General features: G+C 37.8%; 1 protein-coding gene across 1 annotated transcript in view; it reads left to right on the top strand.

Moving 5' to 3' along the window:
• UBE3D (ubiquitin protein ligase E3D) overlaps positions 1 to 12,088 on the top strand; it is a 189,712-nt gene that overhangs the window by 23,432 nt on the left and 154,192 nt on the right. The gene's annotated exons all lie outside the window — the stretch shown is intronic.

Genomic DNA, 12,088 nt, shown 5'->3' with positions numbered 1-12,088 from the left:
ACAGAAAGCATATATGCTCTTAAAAAGCTAAAAAATGGTGATGAAGGTAGGAAGAGGAGAGGGCGAAAGCAAATGTCTTCTGTCTTAATGGAGATCTTTGTGGCTTCATCTCATCTAGGTGAAAAGGGCCAAATAATCTGGTAGCATTAGGGTGGCATGCCACACAGGAACCAAGAGTTGATGGTCTCACTGTACTTTGCCCATTAGAGTACAGCATTCAGTCAACAAACATTAATTAATTAAATTAATATTTAAAATTTTTAAATTTAATTTATTAAAAGTTTCCTTTATGGCAGGTACTCTGCTGTGGGCTATGAATACAAAGAAGCAAAAATGCTCCCTGCTCTCAATAAGCTTATATTTTAATGGGGAAGACACACACACACACACACACACATCTAAAATAGATTTATAAAAATGGATATATAATACATTTCATATGGATATTATGTATAGTGTGTTATGAAGACAACATTTATGAATACTAACACCACACATATATGAAACACACATGTAAGTTATAGACACACACGTGCATATATCTATAGACACATGTATGCATATATTTATATATAAATGTACATATATAAATACACACATACATATTGATAGTGTATAGTTATAGATGGACATTTTGTTATAAATATGCATGTATATATTTATATACTGTTATATGAAATATGTACACATATATTGGTACTTCCATGCATGTGTGTATACACACACACATAAACATGCACACATATCTATATATGCATGCATGTATATATTAATATATAAATATACATATATTTTATATATAAATATGCACATGTAAGCTTAAACATCAATATATACTATCTCCAAGTATTATATTTGATAAAATTTATTTATAATAACTTGAAGTAAAAGAAATAAAAAGACAAAAGTAAAAGCCCAAGTAAAGCTAGCTCTCCTAGCTGCGAATGCAGGAGAAGAGAGAGAGAGCAAAGGCGGGGTTACAACCAATTTATATATAATATGTGAGGACACAACATAGGGGAGAGAGGAAAAGGAATTTTGGGATGAGAAAAAGAATTCTGGGAGTTGGAGTCCAAGGGTTCAAGATTTCTAATTACACCACATTCATAGAGAGTTAGATGCAAGGTAACCTTTGAAGGGGAAGCTGTAGTATATATGGAGAATGGGACAGGGCTCCTGGAAAAGATGACTTTTCAGCTGAATGTCAAAGGAAACCAGGGATTTTTAGCAGAAAGTTGAAGAGGGAGAGCATTCCAGTAATAGGGAATGCTCCCTGGGAGATGGAGCATCATGGGTGAAGAAAGCAAATAGGCTAGGATGGCTGACCTGGAGACCAGAGTATTGTATTTGGTCTGGAGCATCATTATTTTAGGAAGATCAGTGATTAAGCTGGGAAGTATTGTAATTAGCATGATGAAAGCATTTAATAGCAGTTAATAACAAGAGTTAACATTTGTATAGTGCTTAAAGTTTACAAAGTGCTTTACATTTGGTACCTCATTTGATCCTCAATAACAACCACCCTAGGAGGTAGGTGCCATTATTATCCCACATTGTACAGATGAGGAAGTTGAGGCAGGCAAGGCTTAAGTGACTTGCCCAGGATCACAGCTAGTAAGTGTCTGAGGCTGGATTTGAACTCGTCTTGCTGGCTCCAGCTAGAGCTCTCTATCTAGCCATCCACCTAGCTACCACTTACTAGCAATGTCACCCTGGACTAGTGACTTAACCTCTTTTTGCCTCATTTTTCTTGCCTGTATAATGAGGGAGTGAGCTTTGATGGCCCCTAATACTCTTTTTAGCTCTAAATCTGTGATCCTATGACCCTGGGGCTTGATGGGTGGGCTCTCCAAATCCAAATGGGTTTCCTGTACTTGAAAAATCAGTTTTTTGGGGGAGGAAACTTTAAAATAGGATTGAAATGTCAGTGTTGGCAAAAACCAGTTTCTAAAACACATTCTGACTCAAGCTTGTTGCATTTTGCATCTATCAAGCAAGTGCTAAATGATTTGTTCTACACCCCACCTCAAAAAAAACTTCAAAACTTCTTAGAGAAGTACAAATTTGAAAAGAAACAACTTTTAGTCTTAATATGAGAAAAAAACTTCCTAATGATTAGACCTATCCAAAAGGGAGCGGTGAATTCCCTGTTATTGGAGGTTGCCAAACAAACACTGATTAAAAATCACTTTGGGATATGGTATAGAGGAAATTTTTTTTCAGGTACAGGTTATTCTGGATGACCACCGAGGTTCATTCCAACTCTGAAATTCCATGGTCCATTTTTCAAACCACAGAAAGGCATGCTTTCTTATTTTCTCATAGCCATCAGCTGTCCAGGTGTATGTTACATTGTGCCCTCATGGTCTGATTTAAATTAAGGTAGTGTTTTGTTGCTCCAGGATATATATTATATGAGTAGGCTTGGGTAATTTCCTCCGTCTGCCCAAAGTCTAGACTTCTGATGTGATAAAGACAGATGCCATTTAAGGATCAAGCAAAGGCAGTCCCAAAATAGAAGCCTCTAACATGCAAAATTTCTTTTCTTTAAAAAAAATACAACCTCATTTCTAGACCGTGTCAGGCTAAGTTGGTTCTTGCTCCAAGTTGCTTTAGGAAAAAGGAGTACCTTCCTTCTCTCCCTAGAAAATTGTTGATTTGATTTTAGAGTAATCAATGCCTTTGGATTGGCACTTCAGAAATCATAGTATCACAGAGAGTTAGAAAGGGACCTTGGAAGTTATCTAGTCCAATGCCTTCATTTTGCAAGTGAAGAAACTGAATTTCTGACATAGGTGAAGTGACTTTCTCAGGTCTCACAGGTAATAAATGGCCACGTTTGGATTTGAACCCAGATACTCTTGACTCCAAATTAGACTGTGAGCTCTTTGAGAACAAAGGATATTTTTTCCCCTTTCTCCGTATTGCTAGTACTTAGCACAGTGCCTGACATATAGAAGGCATATAACAAATGCTCTTCCACGAAGCCAAGTTACTGTAGATATAGCTAAAATGATAGCTCCAAAATGTTGCTAAAATTTATTCTGAAATATAATTATCAATAGAAATAAAAAATAACTGGCTTTGTAATTAAAAATATAATAGAAATAAAAAATAACTTTGGCTTTGTAATTAAAAAAATATAAGGACCATTATTAATGTTGAACATATATCAATTGATCAACAATCATTTTTTTAAGCCCCTGCTAAGTACCAGGCTGGGTGTTGGGGACTCAAAACCAAAAAATTAAATCATTCTTTGCCCTCAGAAAGTTTACATCCTACCAGGGGAGATAAGATATAGCATATATAGAATACATGTACAGCATATATAGAATAAATGCAAAATTAATACTTTTTGAGGGGATCACTCTTGAAGCTACTGGGAGCGGTTAGGTCAGACACATGGGGATCAGGAAGTAGCAAGTATTTATTAAGTGCCTATTCTGTTTTGGGCACTATGCTAAATGCTTTCCAGGTATTATCTCAATTGATTCTCATAAACCTGAGAGGCAGATTTTATTATTTTCAATTTTAATTAATTAACTAAATTAATTAATTTAATATTAGCTATTTTACAGTTGTGAAAACTGAGACAGATAGAAGTTAAATAACTTGTCCAGAGTCACAAAGGTAGTGTTTGAGGTCAGATTTGAACTCAAATCTTCTTGACTCTACCCATTGTGCTATTTATCTGGCTCCAGGAAAGGCTTCATATAGAAGGGGGTGCTTTAGCTCAGTCTTTTGAAGGAAGACAGGCCGGCATTCTGCCCGATGGGGAGGAGAAAGTGCTTTCCAGGTAATGGGCATGGCCACTGCAAAGGTAGAGGAATGAGAGAGTGTTGTGAGTGAGAGAGTAAGAAGAGCAATTTGGGGGGGACCAGAGAGTATAGGAAGGTCAGTAATGTATAATGAGGCAGATAAGTGGGTTGAGGAGATAATGGGCTGGAGTTGGGCCCACATCTTACTTAGTAAATAGGTTTTTGAAATCTCTTTATGTGTAGAAAGGGATTTCAGAATAAGGGATTTCTTTGAGAGTATCAGTCAAATTGTTATCAGTGAGAATTATTTAGGTACCTCATCCATCATTGTGAGCCTAAATCCTTTAGCCCAGATAGGATACATTAACGGGGATGACACTTTAGTAGCTTGCATGGGTAAAAGATAAAGGTTAGGATCCAACTCAAGGCTATTGACAATAGATTTTTTCAAATGTTTTTTACCTTTTCATCATTGTCATTGACTTCTAAATTAGCAACCATTCAAATATCTTCATTGTTCTGGTGGTGTTAAGGTAAGGGATTGTTGTCCTTCAGTTATTTTAGTCATTTATGACCCCATTTTGGGGTTTTCTTGACAAAGATGCTAGAATGGTTAGCCATTTCCTTCTCCAGCTCATTTATACAGATGAGAAATTGAGGCAAACAATGACTTACTCATGGTCACAAACTAGGAAGTGTCTGAGACTGGATGGACTTATGAGAAAGATAAGTCTTTCTGATTCCAAGCCCAGTGGTCTATCTGCTGTGTTACCTAGTTGCAAGGTAAGAGAATGACTATTTAAATAAAGAGCAGTTGTGGGAAGTGTCCTATTTAAAAAAAGAAAAAAAATTATAGCTAGTTTGAGACAATATAACTGACCCTCTCCCCTCCCTCTGAACCTTCAGAACTCTCATGTCACTGTCCTGGGAGCTCTTGTGAAAAACCTTGGGAGCTTTTATAGACTTGGGGAGTTCAGAAATTGAAGAAGGAAGCAAGCTGTAAAAAGCAGCAGTGACAGAGGGGATATGACCGAGGAGGGGGAGAGTCCCAGGCAGAGTTAAGCTGCTACATGCCATCTTCCTTGCCCAACTGTATCCCCCTCTCCTGGTTCCTCATTCTGCCTTAATACTTTTCTCAACGTCCAATTAGAGTTTCGTTGAGATTACCAATCATCTTTTAACAATAATTTTTAGTATTTCATTTGATGTCTTATTTTTTAACATCACCTCCATTTCCAAAGGTAGCTCTCTTCTTTTTCCTACTCATTGAGCCATTCCTTGGCACAGAAGGTAGAGAGGGAAAAATAGCAGTTTAGCAAAACTAATCAACACCTCAGTTAAGTTGATAATATATGCAATATTTCATACCCATAGGCCCTCACCTCTTCAAAGAGATGGAGGTACATCTTTTTTTTTTTTTTTATCACTTCTTTGGAGTCAGGCTTAGTCTGTTGTTAGAAAGTGTTCAGTATCAGAGTTGTTGGGGGTGAGGAACGAGAGGGTAGCATTTTAAATTTAAATTATTTATATTTGTTTTTCTTTTCTGTTTATTTTGCATTTCTGTTCATTCATGTAGTTGAAAAATCATGCAGTTTTCAAAAGCCCTGGAATTTGGGGGAGATTAGGAGGGCAAATGGTTTAGGAGTGTTTGGAAGGTTGGACAGGTTTGAGGGTATTGAAAGACACTAGGAGTCAGGAAAGGTATATAGAGAAAGATCTTAGATAAAATTTCTAGTTTTTATCTGGGACTAACTATATCTTTGCCCAGCAAAGGATGAATAGCTGAGTATCTCAGTGCATTCACCAAGAATTCATTTAGTGTTTACTTTGTGCCAGGAAGTGTGCTGTTGCAGGATTGGGGTCACCGGTCACTCGTGGAAGACCCAAGTTCAGTCCTGTCTCAGATACTAGCTGTGTGACCCTGGTTTCCCTCAGGTTCTTCATCTCTAAAAATGAAGACAATAATAGCATCTATCTACCAGGGTTGTTGTGAGGATAAATCCTTCATAAACCTTAAAAATACTTTATTTTTTTTTAAAAAGAAAATTACATTGTTTTTATTCTGCATTTAACCACCAAAAAAGAACATTTCCATACATATGGTGGGACACAATACCATTGTGTATGAAACCATAAAGCTTTAAAAAATACTTTATAAGTATGATGATGATGATGATATTTTTAAGGGACATTAAAAAAATTCCTTCTACTCTTATCTCGCCACATCTTCCTTCTACTTGCCCATTTTCTTTCCTTCTTTATACTGTATAACTCATTGATTTCTGAGCCTAGGATTCAGCATTCTGACTACAATCTAGGTCAAAGAGGTTTTGGGGGTCTAATCTGGGAACCCAGCCCCCAATTTATAACTCATGTTCCTCTGGAGAAATATCTCCTGAGTTCCTAGCAATGTATAAGAAAGCTTTTGGAACCGAAGCAACCCATTTGTAAATTGGAGACTGTCGATGTCTTGTCTTCTGAAAGCCATACCTGTGTATCTTTAGTAACAATGGGATGCCACTGCCATAGTTTCCTATCGATTTTAAAGCCTGCCCCTGCCAGTCCATTAAAGAAGAGAGCCTGCATTTAGGCATGATCTTCCATCATAGCAAGCAGAATATTGGAAACTGCTAGTACAACAAAGAGGTATTGGCAACACCATTCCTGAAGTCTTGAAGCCTGCCTCGATCAGAAGTTTCCCCTCTAATTACATAATGTAACCATTGTAAGACTGTGCTTGTGACTGAAATAGTAACATAAATTTAGGAGGGACATGCTTAAACACTGATCTTGCAGCTCCTAAGGGAACCAGGCAGCTCTCTGCTATTGAAAACCTATTTCTTATCTCACCTCGTCTAGCCATATAGCAGTGTTTTGAAATGTCACATGGTGACACAGTATCCTAATGGTATCTCTTGGGAAGCATTTTCTCGGCGAGACAATATCAAGGGTCTTTTGGAGCTGAAACGGAACAAAAGAAAATAAAAATGAAGACGGGAAGGTAATCTACCTTTGTGTGCAGAACCCTGGCAGCAGTGTTTCCTCGCAGATATATTGATTTAATTAGTCCCTGCAAAGGTGTCATTCTCAGACATTGGCTCCAGAAAGTTCCAGCACATTCAGTTGCTTCTTTGCGCTGCTTGTTTTATGATTTCCTTTCAGTTATAGGTCAAGAAAATGAAATTCAGAAGGCCTGTTTCTCTTTAAACATGATCACAATCCATAAAACCTTTTTTATTAAAACATGTCACTGACCAAAGTAGCAGAAGGCTTCACCCCTTTCCCCCAACAGTCCTTTTCAAAGTGTCTTAATTCGTTCAGTCACTCTGTCTGCTTGATGGAGACTATCTTGCTTCTTATTTTAAAGAGGTTGCCCACTCAGGCTTTTCCTTATGCTTTGTTTTTTTTTTTTTTTTTTTTTTTTTTTTGCCCTCTCTCAATTATGGTGGCAGTCACCAAAAATAGGACAGGGTTCTGCATCTTATACAAGGACAGAAAAGAGGGGACCTCGACCTTCTGTAAGATTCATAAATATTCATGTAGATGCAGCCCCATCCAGACCCAGGAGTGGCTTTATTCCACCTCAGTGAGAGCAAATGAAGTCAAACAAGTTGAATTTACATGATCCCATTACAAGTAAACATAACCCAAGCAGTCATTTTGTTATCCCTTTCCTTTCTAAGAGACAGGGATGGGACATCCCTTTGGTTAGGTTATTTGCATTTTAAGTTATGAGATGTTATAGTTCAGATAAGAGGCAGTGGTTTATCATTATATAAAATGTCTTGGTGACTTCACTAAAAGAGAAACATTTGTTGAGAGTGATTATAATAGGAAAAAAAAATCCATGGGAAGGCAGCATGGTACTTTGATATAGTTGAGAGAATGCTGGACTTGGCATCCAAAGACCTAGGCTCAAACCCTGTCCCAGATATTTACTAGCTTTAGGACTTGAGGCAAGACACTTAATTTTTTCAAGTCATAGGTTCTTCATCTGCAAAATAAGAGAGGAAATAAAAAGGGAAAAAATAAAAGAAAAATGTAAAATAAAAGTTTGTTTTGAGAAGATATTTCTTTGTAGGGTGCTTGATGGATGTGAAACATTATATCTATTGATTTTCTCCCTTACAATGTATTGGTTATTTTGATTATTTTAATTAAAAAATTTAAATTTAATTTAAAAAATTTTAAAATTTAAATTAAAGAAGTCTTTGTTATATGAGATGGTTCTCTGGGAATTGGTAGGGGGAGATATACATGGGGAAATATAGGTGATGCCAAAACAAAAGATATCAGTAGATCCTTAGATTTTAAACAGTCATGTATAGCACCTAGTATTTGGTGAAATTCCTTCTTTGAGGGGCAGGTAAGTGACTTAGTGGATAGAGCAGCAGGCCTGGAGATGAGAGGCCCTGGATTCAAAAATGGCCTTCAAATTATCTTCTTTCTTAGCTATGTGACTCTGGGCAAGTCACTGATCTCCCCACCTTGCCTATTCTTACTTCTCTTCTGCCTTGGAAGTGAATACTTAATTTTGATTCTAAGACAGAAGGTAAGGGTTAAAAAAAAGAAATTCTTACTTTGAATAAAATAAGTTTCTTTCCTGCCCAGAATTTTGATGTTAGATTCTATTTATGAAATTTTCAGTCACTAGTAGGCAAGTTCAGGACTAAGTTTGTGTGCTTAATTTAAACTCATACCTATCAAAGTCTTTATTTTTCCCCAGGCTTGAACCCATGCAGCTGTTTCCTACTTTAAGAAAACACAATGCTGTATTATTATAAATCTCTTTTAAGAAAAGTTATCAGGGTCTGCTTAGTTCCTAAAGAGATTCCCTCTCTAATTCCCTATGCCTTCATGTCTGGACCCAGGACAGAGGTCTTTCTTTTACCCCAGACCAGCTGTAGGTACTTGATCCAAACCTACAGGGATTACCTTCCTTGGCCAGCCTGTGAGCTTCAGTGACTGGCCAGGCTAATCACTCTTAGCAGTGACAGAGCTCAGGGAGCTTAGGGAATGCCTATGTCTTTGATGCCTCTGTTGATTCAGGTTCCCAAAGCTTATATCATGAGTCTGCTATGCTGAGCTTTATCTGGTGTTTGATGCTGGTCCCATCTGGTTCTCCTATGGCTTTTTGGTTTCCCCAAGTGAGGAGGTCTCAGAGGCTATTAGGAAAGCCTTTATACAACCATGACCCAAAGGACAGATGTGGAAGGATTAGTTGTATTACCAAAGGGGACTTTGATACTTTCAGAGATTTACTTTGGGAGTTCCTTAAAAGAATAGCAACCTTGGTTCACCAAAGCATTTATTTCCAAGTCACTGTTTAACTGATACACTCAGTATGATGTGATAATAATGATGATGATAATAATATTAACAATAATAGGCAGCATTTATATAGTGCTCTGCATTTTGCAAATCACTTTACAAATATTATTTCATTCTATCCCAACAACAACTCTGGGAGATAGGTGCTAAATTATCCTCATTCTACACAGATGAGGAAATTAAGGCAGACAGTAGTTAAGTGACTTCTTCTGAGCCACACAACTAGTAAAGTGTTTGACACTGGATTTGAACTTAGGTCTTCCTAATGGCCAGATCTAGGACTCTACTCAAGAGGCCACCTAAAACTGGCTTCAGAGTCAGGAAGACCTGGATTCAGATTCCATTTCCAGCTAGGTGGCACAATGGAATGGAATTTAGACTTGGAGTTGGGAAGATCTGAGTCCAAGTCCTACCTTAGACACATTAGCTTTTTGACTCTGGGCAAATCACTTCTCTCTCTCACCCTGTTTTCCTCATATGCAAAGCAGGGACATAATAGCACCTGCCTCACAGGGTTTTTATGAAGATGACATGTGACAATATGTAAAGAAATAGGGAAATGCAAAATAGGATTGGTTTTGCAAGGGGAGAAAGGAAAATAATGAGTAATTTGGGACACGGTGAATAAGATTTTTATGGGATCTTCAGGTTGAAATGTCCACAGGCATTCCGTGATACAAGATTGGTGTTAATGAGAGAGAGTAGGTCTGGCTATATAGATACGGCAGTCATCTGGGTAAAAATAATTCATCCAATCCATGGTAGCTGATGAGATCACCAAGTAGAAGGTCCTGGACAAAACAGAGCCTTGGGGTATGCCCACAGCTAGGGAGCAGGACATAGGTGATGATTTTGCAAAGGAGATTGAAAAGGAATGGTCAGACAGGCAAGAGGAGAATCAAATTAGAGCATTGTCAGGAAAACCTAGAGAATATATCCCGGATCAGAGGTATTCAGTAGTGTCAGGTCCTGCACAGGGATCAGGAAATGTGAAGACTTAGAAAAGGCCATTAGAGTTGGCATGTAAGAGATCCCTGGTAACTTTGGAGAGAGCAGTGAGAGTTGGTGTTGAGGTAGGAAGCCAAACTTCAGGATGTTGGGAAATCAGTGATAAGAGAAGAACCTTTTTCTTATAGTTTAATTGTGAAAGCGAGATGATCTATAGAATAATAGCTTGAAGGGATGGGAGGACCAAATGAGGGATTTTCGAGAACAGGAGAGATAAAGGCATGTTTGTGGGCTGTTGGAAATAAACTAGATGAGGAGAGATTGAAGATTAGAGAGAGAGAAGGGTGATTATTATTCATATATTATATATTATTCAAGAGAGAGGGGTTATATGTTATTTATTTTATATTACCATATTGCAAAGGGGGGGGAGAGAGAGAGAGAGAGAGAGAGAGAGAGAGAGATTGAGAGAGAGAGAGATTGAGAGAGAGAGAGATTGAGAGAGAGAGAGATTGAGAGAGAGAGAGAGAAAGAAGCAATATCCTCTAGATGGCAGGGAATTCCATTCAGGGGTATAATAGTGGTTGACCTTGATGAAGATAAGGACCATACCTCCTCATTAGTGACTGAAATGAAGGAGCAGGGAGATGATATCTAAGGAGTTTGGAGAGTCAAAACGAAGAGATCTCATGGAAAATGGATTATTTTTTCATTTGTGAGATTCTGTCACAATCATATATCACAATTTGTGTAGCCATTCCCCAACTTCTGGTTCTTTGCCACCACAAAGAGAGCTGTTCTAAATATCTTGCCACCACAAAGAGAGCTGTTCTAAATATCTTGGAACAAATAGGTTCTTTACTGAGCTCCTTTGGAAACAGACTGAGTCTCAGAATATACATGGTTTTTAGCTCTTTGGGCATAATTCCAAATTGCTCTCCAAAATGGTAGGATCAATTCACAGGTCCGTCGACAGTGTATTAGTGTCTCCATTTTTCTAGTGCATCAGTTGGAACTCCCATGGAAGACTTTTGGGAAGACACAGATAAAAGTTGCAAAGGATACAAAATATGAATGAATTTGTGATCTGTGCCATTAGAGGGAGTAATTTGTGATGATCACATAGTCTATTGAAGTAACAAAACTAGACTTTTATCACTATTATATCTTTTTTTTTTTAAACCCTTAACTTCTGTGTATTGGCTCCTAGGTGGAGGATGGTAAGGGTGGGCAATGGGGGTCAAGTGACTTGCCCAGGGTCACACAGCTGGGAAGTGTCTGAGGCCGGATTTGAACCTAGGACTTCTCGTCTCTAGGCCCGACTCAATCCACTGAGCTACCCAGCTGCCCCCACTATTATATCTTCATGTTAGATTAGGTGGCCTTAATCTAGGAAGATGCCTAATCCCTAATCTATCTTAAGCCAACTTAATGATCAAAAATTTTTTAATTTAATTTTTTAAATTAATTAATTAAGAATGTTTTCCCATGGTTACAAGATTCATGTTCTTTCCCTCTCCCCAACCTCCCCCCCCCCATAGGTGACATGCAATTCCACTAGGTTTTACATGTATCATTGATCAAGACCTATTTCCATATTATTGATAATTGCACTAGGGTGATTATTTAGTGTCTACATCCCCAATAATATCCGCACCAACCCATGTGTTCAAGCAGTTGTTTTTCCTCTGTGTTTCTACTCCCACAGCTCTTCCTCTGAGTGTGGCTAGTTTTCTTTTTCATAAGTCCCTCAGCCTTGCTCTGGATCCTTGCATTGCTGCTAGTAGAGAAGTCCATTAAATTGGATTGTAACACAGTGTATTGGTCTCTGTGTACAATGTTCTTCTGGCTCTGCTCCTTTCGCTCTGCATCAATTCCTGGAGGTCTTTCCAGTTCACATGGAATTCCTCCAGTTCTTTATTCCTTTGAGCACAATAGTATTCCAAATGATGAAAAATTTTTTTAAATTTTATTTATTTATTTATTAAACATTTATTAATATTCATTTTTAACATGGTTACATGATTCATGCTCTTACTTTCCTTTTC

This window comes from Gracilinanus agilis, chromosome 4, assembly GCF_016433145.1.
Source record: "Gracilinanus agilis isolate LMUSP501 chromosome 4, AgileGrace, whole genome shotgun sequence".
Classification (NCBI taxonomy): domain Eukaryota; kingdom Metazoa; phylum Chordata; class Mammalia; order Didelphimorphia; family Didelphidae; genus Gracilinanus; species Gracilinanus agilis.
This window is presented reverse-complemented; position numbering and strand designations above follow the sequence as displayed.